Raw genomic sequence first — 27,717 nt, 5'->3', positions numbered from 1 at the left:
TTAATTCACCTCACAGAGTTACATCTTTCCCTTCAAGAAGCCTTTCGCTAAGGCTGTTCTTGTGGAATTGGCAAAGGGATATTTGGAAGCACATAGAGGGCTATGGTGAAAAAGGAAATATCTTCCTATGAAAAATGGAAAGAAGCTTTCTGAGAAACTGCTCTGGGTTCTGTTAATTCATCTCACAGATTTACATCTTTCCCTTCAAGAAGCCTTTCCCTAAGGCTGTTCTTGTGGAAATGGCAAAGGGATATTTGGGAGCCCATAGAGGGCTATGGTGAAAAAGGAATTATCTCCCGTTCAAAACTGGAAAGAAGCTCTCTGAGAAACTGCTCTGTGTTCTGTTAATTCATCTCACAGAGTTACATCTTTCCCTTCAAGAAGCCTTTCGCTAAGGCTGTTCTTGTGGAATTGGCAAAGGGATATTTGGAAGCCGATAGAGGGCTTCGGTGAAAAAGGAAATATCTTCCGTTCAAAACTGGAAAGAAGCTTTCTGACAAACTGCTCTGTGCTCTGTTAATTCGTCTCACAGAGTTACATCTTTCCCTTCATGAAGCCTTTCGCTAAGGCGGTTCTTGTGGAATTGGCAAAGGGATATTTGGAAGCCCATAGAGGGCTATGGTGAAAAAGGAAATATCTTCCGTTCAAAACTGGAAAGAATCTTTCTAAGAAACTGCTCTGTGTTCTGTTAATTCCTCTCACAGAGTTACATCTTTCCCTTCAAGAAGCCTTTCGCTAAGGCTGTTCTTGGGGAATTGGCAAAGGGATATTTGGAAACACATAGAGGGCTATGGTGAAAAAGGAAATATCATCCGTTCAAAACTGGAAAGAACCTTTCTGAAAAACTGCTCTGCGTTCTGTTAATTCATCTCACAGAGTTACATCTTTACCTTCAAAAAACCTTTCCCTAAGGCTGTTCTTGTGGAATTGGCAAAGGGATATTTGGAAGCCCATAGAGGGCTATGGTGAAAAAGGAAATATCTTCCGTTCAAAACTGGAAAGAAGCTCTCTGAGAAACTGCTCTGTGTTCTGTTAATTCATCTCACAGAGTTACATCTTTCCCTTCAAGAAGCCTTTCGCTAAGGCTGTTCTTGTGGAACTGGCAAAGGGATATTTGGAAGCCCATAGAGGGCTATGGTGAAAAAGGAAATATCATCCGTTCAAAACTGGAAAGAAGCTTTCTGAGAAACTGCTCTGTGTTCTGTTAATTTATCTCAAAGAGTTACATCTTTCCCTTCAAGAAGCCTTACGCTAAGGCTGTTCTTGTGGAATTGGCAAAGGGATTATTGGAAGTCCATAGAGGGCTATGGTGAAAAAGGAAATATCTTCCGGTGAAAAATGGAAAGAAGCTTTCTGGGAAACTGCTCTGTGTTCTGTTAATTCATCTCACAGAGTTACATCTTTCCCTTCAAGAAGCCTTTCCCTAAGGCTGTTCTTGTGGAAATGGCAAAGGGATATTTGGGAGCCCATAGAGGGCTATTGTGAAAAAGGAATTATCTCCCGTTCAAAACTGGAAAGAAGCTCTCTGAGAAACTGCTCTGTGTTCTGTTAATTCATCTCACAGAGTTACATCTTTCCCTTCAAGAAGCCTTTCGCTAAGGCTGTTCTTGTTTAATTGGCAAAGGAATATTTGGAAGCCAATAGAGGGCTATGGTGAAAAAGGAAATAGCTTCCCTTCAAAACTGGAAAGAAGCTTTCTGAGAAACTGCTCTGTGTTCTGTTAATTCATCTCACAGAGTTACATCTTTCCATTCAAGAAGCCTTTCGCTAAGGCTGTTCTTGTGGAATTGGCAAAGTGATATTTGGAAGCCCGTAGAGTGCTATGGTGAAAAAGGAAATATCTTCCGTTCAAAACTGGAAAGAAGCTTTCTGAGAAACTGCTCTGTGTTCTGTTAATTCATCTTACAGAGTTACAACTTTCCCTTCAAGAAGCCTTTCGCTAAGGCTGTTCTCGTGGAATTGGCAAAGGGATATTTGGAAGCCCATAGAGGGCTATGGTGAAAAAGGAAATATCTTCCGTTCAAAACTGGAAAGAAGATCTCTGAGAAACTGCTCTGTGTTCTCTTAATTCATCTCACAGAGTTACATCTTCCCTTTAAGAAGCCTTTCGCTAAGGCTGTTCTAGTGGAATTGGAAAAGGGATATTTAGAAGCCCATAGAGGGCTACGGTGAAAAAGGAAATATCTTCCGTTCAAAACTGGAAAGAAGCTTTCTGAGAAACTGCTCTGTGTTCAGTTAATTCATCTCACAGAGTTACATCTTTCCCTTCAAGAAGCCTTTCACTAAGGCTGTTCTTGTGGAATTGGCAAAGGGATATTTGGAAGCCCATAGTGGGCTATGGTGAAAAAGGAAATATCTCCCGTTCAAAACTGGAAAGAAGCTCTCTGAGAAACTGCTCTGTGTTCTGTTAATTCATCTCACAGAGTTACATCTTTCCCTTCAAGAAACCTTTCGCTAAGGCTGTCCTTGTGGAATTGGCAAAGGGATATTTGGAAGCCCATAGAGGGCTATGGTGAAAAGGAAATATCTTCCGTTCAAAACTGGAAAGAAGCTTTCTGAGAAACTGCTCTGTGTTCTGTTAATTCATCTCACAGAGTTACATCTTTCCCTTCAAGAAGCCTTTCGCTAAGGCTCTTCTTGTGGAATTGGCAAAGGGATATTTGGAAGCCCATAGAGGGCTATGGTGAAAAAGGAAATATCATCCGTTCAAAACTGGAAAGAAGCTTTCTGAGAAACTGCTCTGTGTTCTGTTAATTTATCTCAAAGAGTTACATCTTTCCCTTCAAGAAGCCTTTCGCTAAGGCTGTTCTTGTGGAATTGGCAAAGGGATTTTTGGAAGTCTATAGAGGGCTATGGTGAAAAAGGAAATATCTTCCGATGAAAAATGGAAAGAAGCTTTCTGAGAAACTGCTCTGTGTTCTGTTAATTCATCTCACAGAGTTACATCTTTCCCTTCAAGAAGCCTTTCCCTAAGGCTGTTCTTTTGGAAATGGCAAAGGGATATTTGGGAGCCCATAGAGGGCTATGGTGAAAAAGGAATTATATATCGTTCAAAACTGGAAAGAAGCTCTTTGTGAAACTGCTCTGTGTTCTGTTAATTCATCTCACAGAGTTACATCTTTCCCTTCAAGAAGCCTTTCGCTAAGGCTGTTCTTGTGGAATTGGCAAAGGAATATTTGGAAGCCAATAGAGGGCTATGGTGAAAAAGGAAATATCTTCCCTTCAAAACTGGAAAGAAGCTTTCTGAGAAACTGCTCTGTGTTCTGTTAATTCATCTCACAGAGTTACATCTTTCCATTCAAGAAGCCTTTCGCTAAGGCTGTTCTTGTGGAATTGGCAAAGTGATATTTGGAAGCCCGTAGAGTGCTAGGGTGAAAAAGGAAATATCTTCCGTTCAAAACTGGAAAGAAGCTTTCTGAGAAACTGCTCTGTGTTCTGTTAATTCATCTTACAGAGTTACATCTTTCCCTTCAAGAAGCCTTTCGCTAAGGCTGTTCTCGTGGAATTGGCAAAGGGATATTTGGAAGCCCATAGAGGGCTATGGTGAAAAAGGAAATATCTTCCGTTCAAAACTGGAAAGAAGCTTTCTGAGAAACTGCTCTGTGTTCTCTTAATTCATCTCACAGAGTTACATCTTCCCTTTAAGAAGCCTTTCGCTAAGGCTGTTCTTGTGGAATTGGCAAAGGGATATTTGGAAGCCCATAGAGGGCTATGGTGAAAAAGGAAATATCTTCCTATGAAAAATGGAAAGAAGCTTTCTGAGAAACTGCTCTGGGTTCTGTTAATTCATCTCACAGATTTACATCTTTCCCTTCAAGAAGCCTTTCCCTAAGGCTGTTCTTGTGGAAATGGCAAAGGGATATTTGGGAGCCCATAGAGGGCTATGGTGAAAAAGGAATTATCTCCCGTTCAAAACTGGAAAGAAGCTCTCTGAGAAACTGCTCTGTGTTCTGCTAATTCATCTCACAGAGTTACATCTTTCCCTTCAAGAAGCCTTTCGCTAAGGCTGTTCTTGTGGAATTGGCAAAGGGATATTTGGAAGCCGATAGAGGGCTTCGGTGAAAAAGGAAATATCTTCCGTTCAAAACTGGAAAGAAGCTTTCTGACAAACGGCTCTGTGCTCTGTTAATTCGTCTCACAGAGTTACATCTTTCCCTTCATGAAGCCTTTCGCTAAGGCGGTTCTTGTGGAATTGGCAAAGGGATATTTGGAAGCCCATAGAGGGCTATGGTGAAAAAGGAAATATCTTCCGTTCAAAACTGGAAAGAATCTTTCTAAGAAACTGCTCTGTGTTCTGTTAATTCCTCTCACAGAGTTACATCTTTCCCTTCAAGAAGCCTTTCGCTAAGGCTGTTCTTGGGGAATTGGCAAAGGGATATTTGGAAACACATAGAGGGCTATGGTGAAAAAGGAAATATCATCCGTTCAAAACTGGAAAGAACCTTTCTGAAAAACTGCTCTGCGTTCTGTTAATTCATCTCACAGAGTTACATCTTTACCTTCAAAAAACCTTTCCCTAAGGCTGTTCTTGTGGAATTGGCAAAGGGATATTTGGAAGCCCATAGAGGGCTATGGTGAAAAAGGAAATATCTTCCGTTCAAAACTGGAAAGAAGCTCTCTGAGAAACTGCTCTGTGTTCTGTTAATTCATCTCACAGAGTTACATCTTTCCCTTCAAGAAGCCTTTCGCTAAGGCTGTTCTTGTGGAACTGGCAAAGGGATATTTGGAAGCCCATAGAGGGCTATGGTGAAAAAGGAAATATCATCCGTTCAAAACTGGAAAGAAACTTTCTGAGAAACTGCTCTGTGTTCTGTTAATTTATCTCAAAGAGTTACATCTTTCCCTTCAAGAAGCCTTACGCTAAGGCTGTTCTTGTGGAATTGGCAAAGGGATTATTGGAAGTCCATAGAGGGCTATGGTGAAAAAGGAAATATCTTCCGATGAAAAATGGAAAGAAGCTTTCTGAGAAACTGCTCTGTGTTCTGTTAATTCATCTCACAGAGTTACATCTTTCCCTTCAAGAAGCCTTTAGCTAAGGCTGTTCTTGTGGAAATGGCAAAGGGATATTTGGGAGCCCATAGAGGGCTATGGTGAAAAAGGAATTATCTCCCGTTCAAAACTGGAAAGAAGCTCTCTGAGAAACTGCTCTGTGTTCTGTTAATTCATCTCACAGAGTTACATCTTTCCCTTCAAGAAGCCTTTCACTAAGGCTGTTCTTGTGGAATTGGCAATGGAATATTTGGAAGCCAATAGAGGGCTATGGTGAAAAAGGAAATATCTTCCGTTCAAAACTGGAAAGAAGCTTTCTGAGAAACTGCTCTGTGTTCTGTTAATTCATCTCACAGAGTTACATCTTTCCATTCAAGAAGCCTTTCGCTAAGGCTGTTCTTGTGGAATTGGCAAAGTGATATTTGGAAGCCCGTAGAGTGCTATGGTGAGAAAGGAAATATCTTCCGTTCAAAACTGGAAAGAAGCTTTCTGAGAAACTGCTCTGTGTTCTGTTAATTCATCTTACAGAGTTACAACTTTCCCTTCAAGAAGCCTTTTGCTAAGGCTGTTCTCGTGGAATTGGCAAAGGGATATTTGGAAGCCCATTGAGGGCTATGGTGAAAAAGGAAATATCTTCCGTTCAAAACTGGAAAGAAGCTTTCTGAGAAACTGCTCTGTGTTCTCTTAATTCATCTCAAAGAGTTACATCTTCCCTTTAAGAAGCCTTTCGCTAAGGCTGTTCTAGTGGAATTGGAAAAGGGATATTTAGAAGCCCATAGAGGGCTACGGTGAAAAAGGAAATATCTTCCGTTCAAAACTGGAAAGAAGCTTTCTGAGAAACTGCTCTGTGTTCAGTTAATTCATCTCACAGAGTTACATCTTTCCCTTCAAGAAGCCTTTCACTAAGGCTGTTCTTGTGGAATTGGCAAAGGGATATTTGGAAGCCCATAGAGGGCTATGGTGAAAAAGGAAATATCTCCCGTTCAAAACTGGAAAGAAGCTCTCTGAGTAACTGCTCTGTGTTCTGTTAATTCATCTCACAGAGTTACATCTTTCCCTTCAAGAAACCTTTCGCTAAGGCTGTCCTTGTGGTATTGGCAAAGGGATATTTGGAAGCCCATAGAGGGCTATGGTGAAAAAGGAAATATCTTCCGTTCAAAACTGGAAAGAAGCTTTCTGAGAAACTGCTCTGTGTTCTGTTAATTCATCTCACAGAGTTACATCTTTCCCTTCAAGAAGCCTTTCGCTAAGGCTGTTCTTGTGGAATTGGCAAAGGGATATTTGGAAGCCCATAGAGGGCTATGGTGAAAAAGGAAATATCATCCGTTCAAAACTGGAAAGAAGCTTTCTGAGAAACTGCTCTGTGTTCTGTTAATTTATCTCAAAGAGTTACATCTTTCCCTTCAAGAAGCCTTTCGCTAAGGCTGTTCTTGTGGAATTGGCAAAGGGATTTTTGGAAGTCCATAGAGGGCTATGGTGAAAAAGGAAATATCTTCCGATGAAAAATGGAAAGAAGCTTTCTGAGAAACTGCTCTGTGTTCTGTTAATTCATCTCACAGAGTTACATCTTTCCCTTCAAGAAGCCTTTCCCTAAGGCTGTTCTTGTGGAAATGGCAAAGGGATATTTGGGAGCCCATAGAGGGCTATGGTGAAAAAGGAATTATATCCCGTTCAAAACTGGAAAGAAGCTCTTTGTGAAACTGCTCTGTGTTCTGTTAATTCATCTCACAGAGTTACATCTTTCCCTTCAAGAAGCCTTTCGCTAAGGCTGTTCTTGTGGAATTGGCAAAGGGATATTTGGAAGCCGATAGAGGGCTTCGGTGAAAAAGGAAATATCTTCCGTTCAAAACTGGAAAGAAGCTTTCTGACAAACTGCTCTGTGCTCTGTTAATTCGTCTCACAGAGTTACATCTTTCCCTTCATGAAGCCTTTCGCTAAGGCGGTTCTTGTGGAATTGGCAAAGGGATATTTGGAAGCCCATAGAGGGCTATGGTGAAAAAGGAAATATCTTCCGTTCAAAACTGGAAAGAATCTTTCTAAGAAACTGCTCTGTGTTCTGTTAATTCCTCTCACAGAGTTACATCTTTCCCTTCAAGAAGCCTTTCGCTAAGGCTGTTCTTGGGGAATTGGCAAAGGGATATTTGGAAACACATAGAGGGCTATGGTGAAAAAGGAAATATCATCCGTCCAAAACTGGAAAGAACCTTTCTGAAAAACTGCTCTGCGTTCTGTTAATTCATCTCACAGAGTTACATCTTTACCTTCAAAAAACCTTTCCCTAAGGCTGTTCTTGTGGAATTGGCAAAGGGATATTTGGAAGCCCATAGAGGGCTATGGTGAAAAAGGAAATATCATCCGTTCAAAACTGGAAAGAAGCTTTCTGAGAAACTGCTCTGTGTTCTGTTAATTTATCTCAAAGAGTTACATCTTTCCCTTCAAGAAGCCTTTCGCTAAGGCTGTTCTTGTGGAATTGGCAAAGGGATTTTTGGAAGTCCATAGAGGGCTATGGTGAAAAAGGAAATATCTTCCGATGAAAAATGGAAAGAAGCTTTCTGAGAAACTGCTCTGTGTTCTGTTAATTCATCTCACAGAGTTACATCTTTCCCTTCAAGAAGCCTTTCCCTAAGGCTGTTCTTGTGGAAATGGCAAAGGGATATTTGGGAGCCCATAGAGGGCTATGGTGAAAAAGGAATTATCGCCCGTTCAAAACTGGAAAGAAGCTCTCTGAGAAACTGCTCTGTGTTCTGTTAATTCATCTCACAGAGTTACATCTTTCCCTTCAAGAAGCCTTTCGCTAAGGCTGTTCTTGTGGAATTGGCAAAGTGATATTTGGAAGCCCGTAGAGTGCTATGGTGAAAAAGGAAATATCTTCCGTTCAAAACTGGAAAGAAGCTTTCTGAGAAACTGCTCTGTGTTCTGTTAATTCATCTTACAGGGTTACATCTTTCCCTTCAAGAAGCCTTTCGCTAAGGCTGTTCTTGTGGAATTGGCAAAGTGATATTTGGAAGCCAATAGAGGGCTATGGTGAAAAAGGAAATAGCTTCCCTTCAAAACTGGAAAGAAGCTTTCTGAGAAACTGCTCTGTGTTCTGTTAATTCATCTCACAGAGTTACATCTTTCCCTTCTAGAAGCCTTTCGCTAAGGCTGTTCTTGTGGAATTGGCAAAGGGATATTTGGAAGCCCATAGAAGGCTTGGTGAAAAAGGAAATATCTCCCGTTCAAAACTGGAAAGAAGCTCTCTGAGAAACTGCTCTGTGTTCTGTTAATTCATCTCACAGAGTTACATCTTTCCCTTCAAGAAGCCTTTCGCTAAGGCTGTTCTTGTGGAATTGGCAAAGAGATATTTGGAAGCCCATAGAGGGCTATGGTGAAAAAGGAAATATCTTCCGTACAAAACTGGAAAGAAGCTTTCTGAGAAACTGCTCTGTGTTCTGTTAATTCATTTTACAGAGTTACATCTTTCCCTTCAAGAAGCCTTTCGCTAAGGCTGTTCTCGTGGAATTGGCAAAGGGATATTTGGAAGCCCATAGAGGGCTATGGTGAAAAAGGAAATATCTTCCGTTCAAAACTGGAAAGAAGCTTTCTGAGAAACTGCTCTGTGTTCTCTTAATTCATCTCACAGAGTTACATCTTCCCTTTAAGAAGCCTTTCGCTAAGGCTGTTCTTGTGGAATTGGCAAAGGGATATTTGGAAGCCCATAGAGGGCTATGGTGAAAAAGGAAATATCTTCCTATGAAAAATGGAAAGAAGCTTTCTGAGAAACTGCTCTGGGTTCTGTTAATTCATCTCACAGATTTACATCTTTCCCTTCAAGAAGCCTTTCCCTAAGGCTGTTCTTGTGGAAATGGCAAAGGGATATTTGGGAGCCCATAGAGGGCTATGGTGAAAAAGGAATTATCTCCCGTTCAAAACTGGAAAGAAGCTCTCTGAGAAACTGCTCTGTGTTCTGCTAATTCATCTCACAGAGTTACATCTTTCCCTTCAAGAAGCCTTTCGCTAAGGCTGTTCTTGTGGAATTGGCAAAGGGATATTTGGAAGCCGATAGAGGGCTTTGGTGAAAAAGGAAATATCTTCCGTTCAAAACTGGAAAGAAGCTTTCTGACAAACGGCTCTGTGCTCTGTTAATTCGTCTCACAGAGTTACATCTTTCCCTTCATGAAGCCTTTCGCTAAGGCGGTTCTTGTGGAATTGGCAAAGGGATATTTGGAAGCCCATAGAGGGCTATGGTGAAAAAGGAAATATCTTCAGTTCAAAACTGGAAAGAATCTTTCTAAGAAACTGCTCTGTGTTCTGTTAATTCCTCTCACAGAGTTACATCTTTCCCTTCAAGAAGCCTTTCGCTAAGGCTGTTCTTGGGGAATTGGCAAAGGGATATTTGGAAACACATAGAGGGCTATGGTGAAAAAGGAAATATCATCCGTTCAAAACTGGAAAGAACCTTTCTGAAAAACTGCTCTGCGTTCTGTTAATTCATCTCACAGAGTTACATCTTTACCTTCAAAAAACCTTTCCCTAAGGCTGTTCTTGTGGAATTGGCAAAGGGATATTTGGAAGCCCATAGAGGGCTATGGTGAAAAAGGAAATATCTTCCGTTCAAAACTGGAAAGAAGCTCTCTGAGAAACTGCTCTGTGTTCTGTTAATTCATCTCACAGAGTTACATCTTTCCCTTCAAGAAGCCTTTCGCTAAGGCTGTTCTTGTGGAACTGGCAAAGGGATATTTGGAAGCCCATAGAGGGCTATGGTGAAAAAGGAAATATCATCCGTTCAAAACTGGAAAGAAACTTTCTGAGAAACTGCTCTGTGTTCTGTTAATTTATCTCAAAGAGTTACATCTTTCCCTTCAAGAAGCCTTACGCTAAGGCTGTTCTTGTGGAATTGGCAAAGGGATTATTGGAAGTCCATAGAGGGCTATGGTGAAAAAGGAAATATCTTCCGATGAAAAATGGAAAGAAGCTTTCTGAGAAACTGCTCTGTGTTCTGTTAATTCATCTCACAGAGTTACATCTTTCCCTTCAAGAAGCCTTTCCCTAAGGCTGTTCTTGTGGAAATGGCAAAGGGATATTTGGGAGCCCATAGAGGGCTATGGTGAAAAAGGAATTATCTCCCGTTCAAAACTGGAAAGAAGCTCTCTGAGAAACTGCTCTGTGTTCTGTTAATTCATCTCACAGAGTTACATCTTTCCCTTCAAGAAGCCTTTCACTAAGACTGTTCTTGTGGAATTGGCAATGGAATATTTGGAAGCCAATAGAGGGCTATGGTGAAAAAGGAAATATCTTCCGTTCAAAACTGGAAAGAAGCTTTCTGAGAAACTGCTCTGTGTTCTGTTAATTCATCTCACAGAGTTACATCTTTCCATTCAAGAAGCCTTTCGCTAAGGTTGTTCTTGTGGAATTGGCAAAGTGATATTTGGAAGCCCGTAGAGTGCTATGGTGAGAAAGGAAATATCTTCCGTTCAAAACTGGAAAGAAGCTTTCTGAGAAACTGCTCTGTGTTCTGTTAATTCATCTTACAGAGTTACAACTTTCCCTTCAAGAAGCCTTTTGCTAAGGCTGTTCTCGTGGAATTGGCAAAGGGATATTTGGAAGCCCATAGAGGGCTATGGTGAAAAAGGAAATATCTTCCGTTCAAAACTGGAAAGAAGCTTTCTGAGAAACTGCTCTGTGTTCTCTTAATTCATCTCAAAGAGTTACATCTTCCCTTTAAGAAGCCTTTCGCTAAGGCTGTTCTAGTGGAATTGGAAAAGGGATATTTAGAAGCCCATAGAGGGCTACGGTGAAAAAGGAAATATCTTCCGTTCAAAACTGGAAAGAAGCTTTCTGAGAAACTGCTCTGTGTTCAGTTAATTCATCTCACAGAGTTACATCTTTCCCTTCAAGAAGCCTTTCGCTAAGCCTGTTCTTGTGGAATTGGCAAAGGGATATTTGGAAGCCCATAGAGGGCTATGGTGAAAAAGGAAATATCTTCCGTTCAAAACTGGAAAGAAGCTTTCTGAGAAACTACTCTGTGTTCTGTTAATTCATCTCACAGAGTTACATCTTTCCCTTCAAGAACCCTTTCGCTAAGGCTGTTCTTGTGGAATTCGCAAGGGATATTTGGAAACATATAGAGGGCTATGGTGAAAAAGGAAATATCTTCCGTTGAAAACTGGAAAGAAGCTTTCTGAGAAACTGCTCTGTGTTCTGTTAATTCATCTCACAGAGTTACATCTTTACCTTCAAAAAGCCTTTCCCTAAGGCTGTTCTTGTGGAATTGGAAAAGGGATATTTGGAAGCCAATAGAGGGCTATGGTGAAAAAGGAAATATCTCCCGTTCAAAACTGGAAAGAAGCTCTCTGAGAAACTGCTCTGTGTTCTGTTAATTCATCTCACAGAGTTACATCTTTCCCTTCAGGAAGCCTTTCGCTAAGGCTGTTCTTGTGGAATTGGCAAAGGGATATTTGGAAGCCCATAGAGGGCTATGGTGAAAAAGGAAATATCTTCCGTTCAAAACTGGAAAGAAGCTTTCTGAAAAACTGCTCTGTGTTCTGTTAATTTATCTCACAGAGTTACATCTTTCCCTTCAAGAAGCCTTTCGCTAAGGCTGTTCTTGTGGAATTGGCAAAGGGATATTTGGAAGCCCATAGAGGGCTATGGTGAAAAAGGAAATATCTTCCATAGAAAACTGGAAAGAAGCTTTCTGAGAAACTGCTCTGTGTTCTGTTAATTCATCTCACAGAGTTACATCTTTCCCTTCAAGAAGCCTTTTGCTAAAGCTGTTCTTGTGGAATTGGCAAAGGGATATTTGGAAGCCTATAGAGGGCTATGGTGCAAAAGGAAATATCTTCCGTTCACAACTGGAAAGAAGCATTCTGAGAAACTGCTCTGTGTTCTGTTAATTCATCTCACAGAGTTACACCTATCCCTTCAAGATTCCTTTCGCTAAGGCTGTTCTTGTGGAATTGGCAAAGTGATATTTGGAAGCCCATAGAGGGCTAAGGTGAAAAAGTAAATATCTCCCTTTCAAAACTGGAAAGAAGGTTTCTGAGAAACTGCTCTGTGTACTGTTAATTCATCTCACAGAGTTACATCTTCCCTTTAAGAAGCCTTTCGGTAAGGCTGTTCTTGTGGATTTGGAAAAGGGATATTTGGAAGCCCATAGAGGGCTACGGTGAAAAAGGAAATATCTTCCGTTCAAAACTGGAAAGAAGCTTTCTGAGAAACTGCTCTGCGTTCTGTTAATTCATCTCACAGAGTTACATCTTTACCTTCAAAAAACCTTTCCCTAAGGCTGTTCTTGTGGAACTGGCAAAGGGATATTTGGAAGCCCATAGAGGGCTATGGTGAAAAAGCAAATATCTTCCGTTGAAAAATGGAAAGAAGCTCTCTGAGAAACTGGTCTGTGTTCTGTTAATTCATCTCACAGAGTTACATCTTTCCCTTCAAGAAGCCTTTCGCTAAGGCTGTTCTTGTGGAATTGGCAAAGGGATATTTGGAAGCCCATAGAGGGCTATGGTGAAAAAGGAAATATCATCCGTTCAAAACTGGAAAGAAGCTTTCTGAGAAACTGCTCTGTGTTCTGTTAATTTATCTCAAAGAGTTACATCTTTCCCTTCAAGAAGCCTTTCGCTAAGGCTGTTCTTGTGGAATTGGCAAAGGGATTTTTGGAAGTCCATAGAGGGCTATAGTGAAAAATGAAATATCTTCCGATGAAAAACGGAAAGAAGCTTTGTGAGAAACTGCTCTGGGTTCTGTTAATTCATCTCACAGAGTTACATCTTTCCCTTCAAGAAGCCTTTCCCTAAGGCTGTTCTTGTGGAAATGGCAAAGGGATATTTGGGAGCCCATAGAGGGCTATGGTGAAAAAGGAATTATCTCCCGTTCAAAACTGGAAAGAAGCTCTCTGAGAAACTGCTCTGTGTTCTGTTAATTCATCTCACAGAGTTACATCTTTCCCTTCAAGAAGCATTTCGCTAAGGCTGTTCTTGTGGAAGCAAAGGAATATTTGGAAGCCAATAGAGGGCTATGGTGAAAAAGGAAATAGCTTCCCTTCAAAACTGGAAAGAAGCTTTCTGAGAAACTGCTCTGTGTAATGTTAATTCATCTCACAGAGTTACATCTTTCCATTCAAGAAGCCTTTCGCTAAGGCTGTTCTTGTGCAATTGGCAAAGTGATATTTGGAAGCCCGTAGAGTGCTATGGTGAAAAAGGAAATATCCTCCGTTCAAAACTGGAAAGAAGCTTTCTGAGAAACTGCTCTGTGTTCTGTTAATTCATCTTACAGAGTTACATCTTTCCCTTCAAGAAGCCTTTCGCTAAGGCTGTTCTCGTGGAATTGGCAAAGGGATATTTGGAAGCCCATAGAGGGCTATGGTGAAAAAGGAAATATCTTCCGTTCTAAACTGGAAAGAAGCTTTCTGAGAAACTGCTCTGTGTTCTGTTAATTCATCTCACAGGGTTACATCTTTCGCTTCAAGGAGCCTTTCGCTAAGGCTGTTCTTGTGGAATTGGCAAAGGGATATTTAGAAGCCCATAGAGGGCTATGTTGAAAAAGGAAATATCTTCCGTTCAATACTGGAAAGAAGCTTTCTGAGAAACTACTCTGTGTTCTGTTAATTCATCTAACAGAGTTACATCTTTCCCTTTAAGAAGCCTTTCGCTAAGGCTGTTCTTGTGGAATTGGCAAAGTGATATTTTGAAGCCCATAGAGGGCTATGGTGAGAAACGTAATATCTTCAGTTCAAAACTGGAAAGAAGCTTTCTGAGAAACTGCTCTGTGTTCTGTTAATTTATCTCACAGAGGTACATCTTTCCCTTCAAGAAGCCTTTCGCTAAGGCTGTTCTTGTGGAATTGGCAAAGGGATATTTGGAAGCCCATAGAGGTCTATGGTGAAAAAGGAAATATCTTCCGTTCACAACGGGAAAGAAGCTTTCTGAGAAACTGCTTTGTGTTCTGTTAATTCATCTCACAGAGTTACATCTTTCCCTTCAAGAAACATTTCGCTAAGGCTGTTCTTGTGGAATTGGCAAGGCATATTTGGAAGCCCATAGAGGGCTATGGTGAAAAAGGAAATATCTTCCGTACAAAACTGGAAAGAAGCTTTATGAGAAACTGCTCTGGGTTCTGTTAATTCATCTCACAGAGTTACATCTTTCCCTTCAAGAAGCCTTTCGCTAAGGCTGTTCTGGTGGAATTGGCAAAGGGATATTTGGAAGCCCATAGAGGGCTATGGTGAAAAAGGAATTACCTCCCGTTCAAAACTGGAAAGAAGCTCTCTGAGAAACTGCTCTGTGTTCTGTTAATTCATCTCACAGAGTTACATCTTTCCCTTCAAGAAGCCTTTCGCTAAGGCTGTTCTTGTGGAATTGGCAAAGGAATATTTGGAAGCCAATAGAGGGCTATGGTGAAAAAGGAAATAGCTTCCCTTCAAAACTGGAAAGAAGCTTTCTGAGAAACTGCTCTGTGTTCTGTTAATTCATCTCACAGAGTTACATCTTTCCATTCAAGAAGCCTTTCGCTAAGGCTGTTCTTGTGGAATTGGCAAAGTGATATTTGGAAGCCCGTAGAGTGCTATGGTGAAAAAGGAAATATCTTCCGTTCAAAACTGGAAAGAAGCTTTCTGAGAAACTGCTCTGTGTTCTGTTAATTCATCTTACAGAGTTACATCTTTCCCTTCAAGAAGCCTTTCGCTAAGGCTGTTCTCGTGGAATTGGCAAAGGGATATTTGGAAGCCCATAGAGGGCTATGGTGAAAAAGGAAATATCTTCCATTCAAAACTGGAAAGAAGCTTACTGAGAAACTGCTCTGTGTTCTCTTAATTCATCTCACAGAGTTACATCTTCCCTTTAAGAAGCCTTTCGCTAAGGCTGTTCTAGTGGAATTGGAAAAGGGATATTTAGAAGCCCATAGAGGGCTACGGTGAAAAAGGAAATATCTTCCGTTCAAAACTGGAAAGAAGCTTTCTGAGAAATTGCTCTGTGTTCAGTTAATTCATCTCACAGAGTTACATCTTTCCCTTCAAGAAGCCTTTCGCTAAGGCTGTTCTTGTGGAATTGGCAAAGGGATATTTGGAAGCCCGTAGAGGGCTATGGTGAAAAAGGAAATATCTCCCGTTCAAAACTGGAAAGAAGCTCTCTGAGAAACTGCTCTGTGTTCTGTTAATTCATCTCACAGAGTTACATCTTTCCCTTCAAGAAGCCTTTCGCTAAGGCTGTCCTTGTGGAATTGGCAAAGGGATATTTGGAAGCCCATAGAGGGCTATGGTGAAAAAGGAAATATCTTCCGTTCAAAACTGGAAAGAAGCTTTCTGAGAAACTGCTCTGTGTTCTGTTAATTCATCTCACAGAGTTACATCTTTCCCTTCAAGGAGCCTTTCGCTATGGCTGTTCTTGTGTAACTGGCAAAGGGATATTTGGAAGCCCATAGAGGGCTATGGTGAAAAAGGAAATATCTTCCGTTCAAAACTGGAAAGAAGCTTTCTGAGAAACTGCTCTGTGTTCTGTTAATTTATCTCACAGAGGTACATCTTTCCTTTCAAGAAGACTTTCGCTAAGGCTGTTCTTGTGGAATTGGCAAAGGGATATTTGGAAGCCCTAAGAGTGCTATGGTTAAAAAGGAAATATCTTCCATTGAAAACTGGAAAGAAGCTTTCTGAGAAACTGCTCTGTATTATGTTAATTCATCTCACAAAGTTACATCTTTCCCTTCAAGAAACCTTTCGCTAAGGTTGTTCTTGTGGATTGGGCAAAGGGATATTTGGAAGCCCATAGAGGGCTACGGTGAAAAAGGAAATATCTTAAGTTCAAAACTGGAAAGAAGCTTTCTGAGAAACTGTTCTGTGTTCTCTTAATTCATCTCCCAGAGTTACATCTTCCCTTTAAGAAGCCTTTCGCTAAGGCTGGTCTTGTGGTATTGGAAAAGGGATATTTAGAAGCCCATAGAGGGTTACGGTGAAAAAGGAAATATCTTCCGTTCAAAACTGCAAAGAAGCTTTCTGAGAAACTGCTCTGTGTTCTCTTTATTCATCTCACAGAGTTACATCTTCCCTTTAAGAAGCCTTTCGCTAAGGCTGTTCTTCTGGAATTGGCAAAGGGATATTTGGAAGCCCATAGAGGGCTATGGTGAAAAAGGAAATATTCTCCGTTCAATTCTGGAAAGAAGCTTTCTGACAAACTGTTCTGTGATCTGTTAGTTCATCTCACAGAGCTACATCTTTCCCTTCAAGAAGCCTTTCGCTAACGCTGTTCTTGTGGAATTGGCAAAGGGATATTTGCAAGCCCCTAGTGGGCTATGGTGAAAAAGGAAATATCTTCCGTTCAAAACTGGAAAGAAGCTTTCGAAGAAACTGCTCTGTGTTCTGTTAATTCATCTCACAGAGTTACATCTTTCCCTTCAAGAAGCCTTTCGCTAAGGCTGTTCTTGTGGAATTGGCAAAGGGATATTTGGAAGCCCGTAGAGTGCTATGGTAAAAAAGGAAATATCTTCCGATCAAAACTGGAAAGAAGCTTTCTGAGAAACTGCTCTGTGTTCTGTTAATTCACCTCACAGAGTTACATCTTTCCCTTCAAGAAGCCTTTCGCTAAGGCTGTTCTTGTGGAATTGGCAAAGGGATATTTGGAAGCCCATAGAGGGCTGTGGTGAAAAAGGAAATATCTTCCTATGAAAAATGGAAAGAAGCTTTCTGAGAAACTGCTCTGGGTTCTGTTAAATCATCTCACAGATTTACATCTTTCCCTTCAAGAAGCCTTTCCCTAAGGCTGTTCTTGTGGAAATGGCAAAGGGATATTTGGGAGCCCATAGAGGGCTATGGTGAAAAAGGAATTATCTCCCGTTCAAAACTGGAAAGAAGCTCTCTGAGAAACTGCTCTGTGTTCTATTAATTCATCTCACAGATTTACATCTTTCCCTTCAAGAAGCCTTTCGCTAAGGCTGTTCTTGTGGAATTGGCAAAGGGATATTTGGAAGCCCATAGAGGGCTTCGGTGAAAAAGGAAATATCTTCCGTTCAAAACTGGAAAGAAGCTTTCTGAGAAACTGCTCTGTGTTCTGTTAATTTATCTCCCAGGGTTACATCTTTCCCTTCAAGAAGCCTTTCGCTAAGGCTGTTCTTGTGGAATTGGCAAAGGTATATTTGGAAGCCCATAGAGGGCTATGGTGAAAAAGGAAATAACTTCCGTTCAAAACTGGAAAGAAGCTCTCTGAGAAACTGCTCTGTGTTCTGTTAATTTATCTCACAGAGTTACATCTTTCCCTTCTAGAAGCCTTTCGCTAAGGCTGTTCTTGTGGAATTGGCAAAGGGATATTTGGAAGCCCATAGAAGGCTATGGTGAAAAAGGAAATATCTCCCGTTCAAACCTGGAAAGAAGCTCTCTGAGAAACTGCTCTGTGTTCTGTTAATTCATCTCACAGAGTTACATCTTTCCGTTCAAGAAGCCTTTCGCTAAGGCTGTTCCTGTGGAATTGGCAAAGGGATATTTGGAAGCCCATAGAGGGCTATGGTGAAAAAGGAAATATCTTCCGTTCAAAACTGGAAAGAAGCTTTCTGACAAACTGCTCTTTGCTCTGTTAGTTCATCTCTCAGAGTTACATCTTTCCCTTCATGAAGCCTTTCGCTAAGGCTGTTCTTGTGGAATTGGAATAGGGATATTTGGAAGCAGATAGAGGGATATGTTGAAAAAGGAAATATCTTCCGTTCACAACTGGAAAGAAGGTATCTGAGAAACTGCTTTGTGTTTTGTTAATTCATCTCACAGAGTTACATCTTTCCCTTCAAGAAGCCTTTCGCTAAGGCTGTTCTTGTGGAATTGGAAAAGGGATATTTAGAAGCCAATGGAGAACTACGGTGAAAAAGGAAATATCTTCCGTTCAAAACTGGAAAGAGGCTTTCTGAGAAACTGCTCTGTATTATGTTAAGTCATCTCACAGAGTTACATCTTTCCCTTCAAGAAGCCTTTCGCTAAGGCTGTTCTTGTGGAATTGACAAAGGGATATTTGGAAGCCCATAGAGGGCTATGGTGAAAAAGGAAATATCTTCCGTTCAAAACTGGAAAGAAGCTTTCTGAGAAACTGCTCTGTGTTCTGTTAATTCATCTCATAGAGTTACATCTTTCCCTTCAAGAACCCTTTCGCTAAGGCTGTCCTTGTGGAATTGGCAAAGGGATATTTGGAAACACATTGAGGGCTATGGTGAAAAAGGAAATATCTTCCGTTCAAAACTGGAAAGAAGCTTTCTGAGAAACTGCTCTGTGTTCTGTTAATTCATCTCACAGAGTTACATCTTTACCTTCAAAAAGCCTTTCCCTAAGGCTGTTCTTGTGGAATTGGCAAAGGGATATTTGGAAGCCCATAGAGGGCTATGGTGAAAAAGGAAATATCTTCCGTTCAAAACTGGAAAGAAGCTCTCTGAGAAACTGCTCTGTGTTCTGTTAATTCTTCTCACAGAGTTACATCTTTCCCTTCAAGAAGCCTTTCGCTAAGGCTGTTCTTGTGGAATTGGCAAAGGGATATTTGGAAGCCCATAGCGGGCTATGGTGAAAAAGGAAATATCTTCCGTTCAAAACTGGAAAGAAGCTTTCTGAGAAACTGCTCTGTGTTCTGTTAATTTATCTCCCAGGGTTACATCTTTCTCTTCAAGAAGCCTTTCGCTAACGCTGTTCTTGTGGAATTGGCAAAGGGATATTTGGAAGCCCATAGAGGGCTACGGTGAAAAAGGAAATATCTTCCGTTCAAAACTGGAAAGAAGCTCTCTGAGAAACTGCTCTGTGTTCTGTTAATTCATCTCACAGAGTTACATCTTTACCTTCTAAAATCCTTTCGCTAAGGCTGTTCTTGTGGAATTGGCAAAGGGATATTTGGAAGCCCATAGAGGGCTATGTTGAAAAAGGAAATATCTCCCGTTCAAAACTGGAAAGAAGCTCTCTGAGAAACTGCTCTGTGTTCTGTTAATTCATCTCACAGAGTTACATCTTTCCCTTCAAGAAGCCTTTCGCTAAGGCTGTTCTTGTGGAATTGGCAAATGGATATTTGGAAGCCCATAGAGAACTATGGTGAAAAAGGAAATATCTTCAGTTCAAAACTGGAAAGAAGCTTTCTGAGAAACTGCTCTGTGTTCTGTTAATTCATCTCACGGAGTTACCTCTTTCCCTTAAAGAAGCCTTTCGCTAAGGCTGTTCTTGTGGAATTGGCAAAGGGATATTTGGAAGCCCATAGAGGGCTACGGTGAAAAAGGAAATATCTTCCGTACTAAACTGGAAAGAAGCTTTCTGAGAAACTGCTCTGGGTTCTCTTAATTCATCTCACAGAGTTACATCTTTCCCTTCAAGAAGCCTTTCCCTAAGGCTGTTCTTGTGGAAATGGCAAAGGGATATTTGGAAGCCCATAGAGGGCTATGGTGAAAAAGGAATTATCTCCCGTTCAAAGCTGGAAAGAAGCTCTCTGAGAAAATGCTCTCTGTTCTGTTAATTCATCTCCCAGAGTTACATCTTTCCGTTCAAGAAGCCTTTCGCTAAGGCTGTTCCTGTGGAATTGGCAAAGGCATATTTGGAAGCCAATGGAGGGCTACGGTGAAAAAGGAAATATCTTCCGTTCAAAACTGGAAAGAAGCTTTCTGAGAAACTGCTCTGTGTTCTGTTAATTCATCTCACAGAGTTACATCTTTCCCTTCAAGAACCCTTTCGCTAAGGCTGTTCTTGTGGAATTCGCAAGGGATATTTGGAAACACATAGAGGGCTATGGTGAAAAAGGAAATATCTTCCGTTAAAAACTAGAAAGAAGCTTTCTGAGAAACTGCTCTGTGTTCTGTTAATTCATCTCACAGAGATACATCTTTACCTTCAAAAACCCTTTCCCTAAGGCTGTTCTTGTGGAATTGGAAAAGGGATATTTGGAAGCCAATAGAGGGCTATGGTGAAAAAGGAAATATCTTCCTATGAAAAATGGAAAGAAGCTTTCTGAGAAACTGCTCTGTGTTCTGTTAATTCATCTCACAGAGTTACATCTTTCCCTTCAAGAAGCCTTTTGCTAAAGTTGTTCTTGTGGAATTGGCAAAGGGATATTTGGAAGCCTATAGAGGGCTATGGTGCAAAAGGAAATATCTTCCGTTCACAACTGGAAAGAAGCTCTCTGAGAAACTGCTCTGTGTTCTGTTAATTCATCTCACAGAGTTACACCTATCCCTTCAAGATTCCTTTCGCTAAGGCTGTTCTTGTGGAATTGGCAAAGGGATATTTGGAAGCCCATAGAGGGCTAAGATGAAAAAGGAAATATCTTCCCTTCAAAACTGGAAAGAAGCTTCTGAGAAACTGCTCTGTGTTTTGTTAATTCATCTCACAGAGTTACATCTTTCCCTTCAAGAAGCCTTTCGCTAAGGTTGCTCTTGTGGAATTGGCAAAGGGATATTTGGAAGCCCTTAGAGGGCTATGGTGAAAAAGGAAATATCTTCCGATCAAAACTGGAAAGAAGCTCTCTGAGAAACTGCTCTGTGCTCTGTTAATTTATCTCACAGACTTACATCTTTCCCTTCTAGAAGCCTTTCGCTAAGGCTGTTCTTGTGGAATTGGCAAGGGGATATTTGGAAGCCCACAGAGGGCTATGGTGAAAAAGGAAATATCTCCCGTTCAAAACTGGAAAGAAGCTCTCTGAGAAACTGCTCTGTGTACTGTTAATTCATCTCACAGAGTTACATCTTTCCCTTCAAGAAGCCTTTCGCTAAGGCTGTTCTTGTGGAATTGGCAAAGGGATATTTGGAATCCCATAGAGGGCTACGGTGAAAAAGGAAATATCTTCCGTTCAAAACTGGAAAGAAGGTTTCTGAGAAACTGCTCTGTGTTCTCTTAATTCATCTCACAGAGTTACATCTTCCCTTTAAGAAGCCTTTCGGTTAGGCTGTTCTTGTGGATTTGGAAAAGGGATATTTGGAAGCCCATAGAGGGCTACGGTGAAAAAGGAAATATCTTCCGTTCAAAACTGGAAAGAAGCTTTCTGAGAAACTGCTCTGCGTTCTGTTAATTCATCTCACAGAGTTACATCTTTACCTTCAAAAAACCTTTCCCTAAGGCTGTTCTTGTGGAACTGGCAAAGGGATATTTGGAAGCCCATAGAGGGCTATGGTGAAAAAGCAAATATCTTCCGTTCAAAAATGGAAAGAAGCTCTCTGAGAAACTGGTCTGTGTTCTGTTAATTCATCTCACAGAGTTACATCTTTCCCTTCAAGAAGCCTTTCGCTAAGGCTGTTCTTGTGGAATTGGCAAAGGGATATTTGGAAGCCCATAGAGGGCTATGGTGAAAAAGGAAATATCATCCGTTCAAAACTGGAAAGAAGCTTTCTGAGAAACTGCTCTGTGTTCTGTTAATTTATCTCAAAGAGTTACATCTTTCCCTTCAAGAAGCCTTTCGCTAAGGCTGTTCTTGTGGAATTGGCAAAGGGATTTTTGGAAGTCCATAGAGGGCTATGGTGAAAACGGAAATATCTTCCGATGAAAAATGGAAAGAAGCTTTCTGAGAAACTGCTCTGGGTTCTGTTAATTCATCTCACAGAGTTACATCTTTCCCTTCAAGAAGCCTTTCCCTAAGGCTGTTCTTGTGGAAATGGCAAGGGGATATTTGGGAGCCCATAGAGGGCTATGGTGAAAAAGGAATTATCTCCCGTTCAAAACTGGAAAGAAGCTCTCTGAGAAACTGCTCTGTGTTCTGTTAATTCATCTCACAGAGTTACATCTTTCCCTTCAAGAAGCCTTTCGCTAAGGCTGTTCTTATGGAAGCAATGGAATATTTGGAAGCCAATAGAGGGCTATGGTGAAAAAGGAAATAGCTTCCCTTCAAAACTGGAAAGAAGCTTTCTGAGAAACTGCTCTGTGTTCTGTTAATTCATCTCACAGAGTTACATCTTTCCATTCAAGAAGCCTTTCGCTAAGGCTGTTCTTGTGCAATTGGCAAAGTGATATTTGGAAGCCCGTAGAGTGCTATGGTGAAAAAGGAAATATCTTCCGTTCAAAACTGGAAAGAAGCTTTCTGAGAAACTGCTCTGTGTTCTGTTAATTCATCTTACAGAGTTACATCTTTCCCTTCAAGAAGCCTTTCGCTAAGGCTGTTCTCGTGGAATTGGCAAAGGGATATTTGGAAGCCCATAGAGGGCTATGGTGAAAAAGGAAATATCTTCCGTTCAAAACTGGAAAGAAGCTTTCTGAAAAACTGCTCTGCGTTCTGTTAATTCATCTCACAGAGTTACATCTTTACCTTCAAAAAACCTTTCACTAAGGCTGTTCTTGTGGAATTGGCAAAGGGATATTTGGAAGCCCATAGAGGGCTATGGTGAAAAAGGAAATATCTGCCGTTCATAACTGGAAAGAAGCTCTCTGAAAAACTGCTCTGTGTTCTGTTAATTCATATCACAGAGTTACATCTTTCCCTTCTAGAAGCCTTTCGCTAAGGCTGTTCTTGTGGAATTGGCAAAGGGATATTTGGAAGCCCATAGAAGGCTATGGTGAAAAAGGAAATATCTCCCGTTCAAAACTGGAAAGAAGCTCTCTGAGAAACTGCTCTGTGTTCTGTTAATTCATCTCACAGAGTTACATCTTTCCCTTCAAGAAGCCTTTCGCTAAGGCTGTTCTTGTGGAATTGGCAAAGGGATATTTGGAAGCCCATAGAGGGCTATGGTGAAAAAGGAAATATCTTCCGTACAAAACTGGAAAGAAGCTTTCTGAGAAACTGCTCTGGGTTCTCTTAATTCATCTCACAGAGTTACATCTTTCCCTTCAAGAAGCCATTCCCTAAGGCTGTTCTTGTGGAAATGGCAAAGGGATATTTGGAAGCCCATAGAGGGCTATGGTGAAAAAGGAATTATCTCCCGTTCAAAGCCGGAAAGAAGCTCTCTGAGAAAATGCTCTCTGTTCTGTTAATTCATCTCCCAGAGTTACATCTTTCCGTTCAAGAAGCCTTTCGCTAAGGCTGTTCCTGTGGAATTGGCAAAGGGATATTTGGAAGCCCATAGAGGGCTATGGTGAAAAAGGAAATATCTTCCGTTCAAAACTGGAAAGAAGCTTTCTGAGAAACTGCTCTTTGCTCTGTTAATTCATCTCACAGAGTTACATCTTTCCCTTCATGAAGCCTTTCGCTAAGGCTGTTCTTTTGGAATTGGAATAGGGGTATTTGGAAGCCCATAGAGGGATATGTTGAAAAAGGAAATATCTTCCGTTCACAACTGGAAAGAAGGTATCTGAGAAACTGCTTTGTGTTCTGTTAATTCATCTCACAGAGTTACATCTTTCCCTTCAAGAAGCCTTTCGCTAAGACTGTTCTTGTGGAAATGGAAAAGGGATATTTAGAAGCCAATGGAGGACTACGGTGAAAAAGGAAATATCTTCCGTTCAAAACTGGAAAGAGGCTTTCTGAGAAACTGCTCTGTATTATGTTAAGTCATCTCACAGAGTTACATCTTTCCCTTCAAGAAGCCTTTCGCTAAGGCTGTTCTTGTGGAATTGACAAAGGGATATTTGGAAGCCCATAGAGGGCTATGGTGAAAAAGGAAATATCTTCCGTTCAAAACTGGAAAGAAGCTTTCTGAGAAACTGCTCTGTGTTCTGTTAATTCATCTCATAGAGTTACATCTTTCCCTTCAAGAACCCTTTCGCTAAGGCTGTCCTTGTGGAATTGGCAAAGGGATATTTGGAAACACACTGTGGGCTATGGTGAAAAAGGAAATATCTTCCGTTCAAAACTGGAAAGAAGCTTTCTGAGAAACTGCTCTGTGTTCTGTTAATTTATTTCCCAGGGTTACATCTTTCTCTTCAAGAAGCCTTTCGCTAACGCTGTTCTTGTGGAATTGGCAAAGGGATATTTGGAAGCCCTTAGAGGGCTACGGTGAAAAAGGAAATAGCTTCCATAGAAAACTGGAAAGAAGCTTTCTGAGAAACTGCTCTGTGTTCTGTTAATTCACCTCACAGAGTTACATCTTTCCCTTCAAGAAGCCTTTCGCTAAGGCTGTTCTTGTGGAATTGGCAAATGGATATTTGGAAGCCCATAGAGAACTATGGTGAAAAAGGAAATATCTTCAGTTCAAAACTGGAAAGAAGCTTTCTGAGAAACTGCTCTGTGTTCTGTTAATTCATCTCACAGAGTTACCTCTTTCCCTTCAAGAAGCCTTTCGCTAAGGCTGTTCTTGTGGAATTGGCAAAGGGATATTTGGAAGCCCATAGAGGGCTACGGTGAAAAAGGAAATATCTTCCATTCAAAACTGGAAAGAAGCTTTCTGACAAACTGCTCTTTGCTCTGTTAGTTCATCTCACAGAGTTACATGTTTTCCTTCATGAAGCATTTCCCTAAGGCTGTTCTTGTGGAATTGGAAAAGGGATATTTGGAAGCCCATAGAGGGCTATGGTGAAAAAGGAATTATCTTAAATTGAAAACTGGAAAGAAGCTTTCTGAGAAACTACTCTGTGTTCTGTTAATTCATCTCACAGAGTTACATCTTTCCCTTCAAGAAGCCTTTCGCTAAGTCTGTTCTTGTGGAATGGGCAAAGGGATATTTGGAAGCCCATAGAGGGCTATGGTGGAAAAGGAAATATCTTCTTTTCAAAATTGGAAAGAAGCTTTCGGAAAAACTGCTATGTGTTCTGTTAATTCATCTCACAGAGTTACATCTTTCCCTTCAAGAAGCCTTTCGCTAAGGCTGTTCTTGTGGAATTGGCAAAGGGATATTTGGAAGCCCATAGAGGGCTATGGTGAAAAAGGAAATATCTTCCTATGAAAAATGGAAAGAAGCTTTCTGAGAAACTGCTCTGGGTTCTGTTAAATCATCTCACAGATTTACATCTTTCCCTTCAAGAAGCCTTTCCCTAAGGCTGTTCTTGTGGAAATGGCAAAGGGATATTTGGGAGCCCATAGAGGGCTATGGTGAAAAAGGAATTATCTCCCGTTCAAAACTGGAAGGAAGCTCTCTGAGAAACTGCTCTGTGTTCTATTAATTCATCTCACAGATTTACATCTTTCCCTTCAAGAAGCCTTTCGCTAAGGCTGTTCTTGTGGAATTGGCAAAGGGATATTTGGAAGCCCATAGAGGGCTTCGGTGAAAAAGGAAATATCTTCCGTTCAAAACTGGAAAGAAGCTTTCTGAGAAACTGCTCTGTGTTCTGTTAATTTATCTCCCAGGGTTACATCTTTCCCTTCAAGAAGCCTTTCGCTAAGGCTGTTCTTGTGGAATTGGCAAAGGTATATTTGGAAGCCCATAGAGGGCTATGGTGAAAAAGGAAATAACTTCCGTTCAAAACTGGAAAGAAGCTCTCTGAGAAACTGCTCTGTGTTCTGTTAATTCATCTCACAGAGTTACATCTTTCCCTTCTAGAAGCCTTTCGCTAAGGCTGTTCTTGTGGAATTGGCAAAGGGATATTTGGAAGCCCATAGAAGGCTATGGTGAAAAAGGAAATATCTCCCGTTCAAAACTGGAAAGAAGCTCTCTTAGAAACTGCTCTGTGTTCTGTTAATTCATCTCACAGAGTTACATCTTTCCCTTCAAGAAGCCTTTCGCTAAGGCTGTTCTTGTGGAATTGGCAAAGTGATATTTGGAAGCCCATAGAGGGCTATGGTGAAAAAGGAAATATCTTCCGTACAAAACTGGAAAGAGGCTTTCTGAGAAACTGCTCTGGGTTCTGTTACTTCATCTCACAGAGTTACATCTTTCCCTTCAAGAAGCCTTTCCCTGAGGCTGTTCTTGTGGAGATTGCAAAGGGATATTTGGAAGCCCATAGAGGGCTATGGTGAAAAAGGAATTATCTCCCGTTCAAAAGTGGAAAGAAGCTCTCTGAGAAACTGCTCTGTGTTCTGTTAATTCATCTCACAGAGTTACATCTTTCCCTTCAAGAAGCCTTTCGCTAAGTGTGTTTTGGTGGAATTGACAAAGTGATATTTGGAAGCCCATAGAGGGCTATGGTGAAAAAGGAAATATCTTCCGTTCAAAACTGGAAAGAAGCTTTCTGAGAAACTGCTCTGTGTTCTGTTAATTTATCTCACAGAGTTACATCTTTCCCTTCAAGAAGCCTTTCGCTAAGGCTGTTCTTGTGGAATTGGCAAAGGGATATTTGCAAGCCCATAGAGGGCTACGGTGAAAAAGGAAATATCTTCCGTTCAAAACTGGAAAGAAGCTTTCTGAGAAACTACTCTGTGTTCTGTTAATTCATCTCACAGAGTTATATCTTTCCCTTCAAGAACCCTTTCGCTAAGGCTGTTCTTGTGGAATTGGCAAAGGGATATTTGGAAACACATAGAGGGCTATGGTGAAAAAGGAAATATCTTCAGTTCAAAACTGGAAACAAGCTTTCTGAGAAACTGCTCTGTGTTCTGTTAATTCATCTCACAGAGTTACATCTTTACCTTCAAAAAGCCTTTCCCTAAGGCTGTTCTTGTGGAATTGGCAAAGGGATATTTGGAAGCCCATAGAGGGCTATGGTGAAAAAGGAAATATCTCCCGTTCAAAACTGGAAAGAAGCTCTCTGAGAAACTGCTCTGTGTTCTGTTAATTCTTCTCACAGAGTTACATCTTTCCCTTCAAGAAGCCTTTCGCTAAGGCTGTTCTTGTGGAATTGGCAAAGTGATATTTGGAAGCCCTTAGAGGACTATGGTGAAAAAGGAAATATCTTCCGTTCAAAACTGGAAAGAAGCTTTCTGAGAAACTGCTCTGTGTTCTGTTAATTTATCTCCCAGGGTTACATCTTTCTCTTCAAGAAGCCTTTCGCTAACGCTGTTCTTGTGGAATTGGCAAAGGGATATTTGGAAGCCCTTAGAGGGCTATGGTGAAAAAGGAAATAGCTTCCATAGAAAACTGGAAAGAAGCTTTCTGAGAAACTGCTCTGTGTTCTGTTAATTCATCTCACAGAGTTACATCTTTCCCTTCAAGAAGGCTTTTGCTAAAGCTGTTCTTGTGGAATTGGCAAAGGGATATTTGGAAGCCCATAGAGGGCTATGGTGAAAAAGGAAATATCTTCCGTTCACAACGGGAAAGAAGCTTTCTGAGAAACTGCTCTGTGTTCTCTTAATTCATCTCACAGAGTTATATCTCTCCCTTCAAGATTCCTTTCGCTAAGGCTGTTCTTGTGGAATTGGCAAAGTGATATTTGGAAGCCCATAGAGGGCTATGGTGAAAAAGGAAATATCTTCCGTTCAAAACTGGAAAGAAGCTTCTGAGAAACTGCTCTGTGTTTTGTTAATTCATCTCACAGAGTTACGTCTTTCCCTTCAAGAAGCCTTTCGCTAAGGCTGTTCTTGTGGAATTGGCAAAGGGATATTTGGAAGCCCATAGAGGGCTACGGTGAAAAAGGAAATATCTTCCGTTCAAAACTGGAAAGAAGCTCTCTGAGAAACTGCTCTGTGTTCTGTTAATTCATCTCACAGAGTTACATCTTTACCTTCTAAAATCCTTTCGCTAAGGCTGTTCTTGTGGAATTGGCAAAGGGATATTTGGAAGCCCATAGAGGGCTATGTTGAAAAAGGAAATATCTCCCGTTCAAAACTGGAAAGAAGCTCTCTGAGAAACTGCTCTGTGTTCTGTTAATTCATCTCACAGAGTTACATCTTTCCCTTCAAGAAGCCTTTCGCTAAGGCTGTTCTTGTGGAATTGGCAAATGGATATTTGGAAGCCCATAGAGAACTATGGTGAAAAAGGAAATATCTTCAGTTCAAAACTGGAAAGAAGCTTTCTGAGAAACTGCTCTGTGTTCTGTTAATTCATCTCACAGAGTTACCTCTTTCCCTTAAAGAAGCCTTTCGC

Source organism: Chlorocebus sabaeus, chromosome 17 (genome assembly GCF_047675955.1).
Source record: "Chlorocebus sabaeus isolate Y175 chromosome 17, mChlSab1.0.hap1, whole genome shotgun sequence".
Taxonomy (NCBI): domain Eukaryota; kingdom Metazoa; phylum Chordata; class Mammalia; order Primates; family Cercopithecidae; genus Chlorocebus; species Chlorocebus sabaeus.
The sequence above is the reverse complement of the archived record's forward strand: the minus strand, read 5'-3'. Positions refer to the sequence as shown.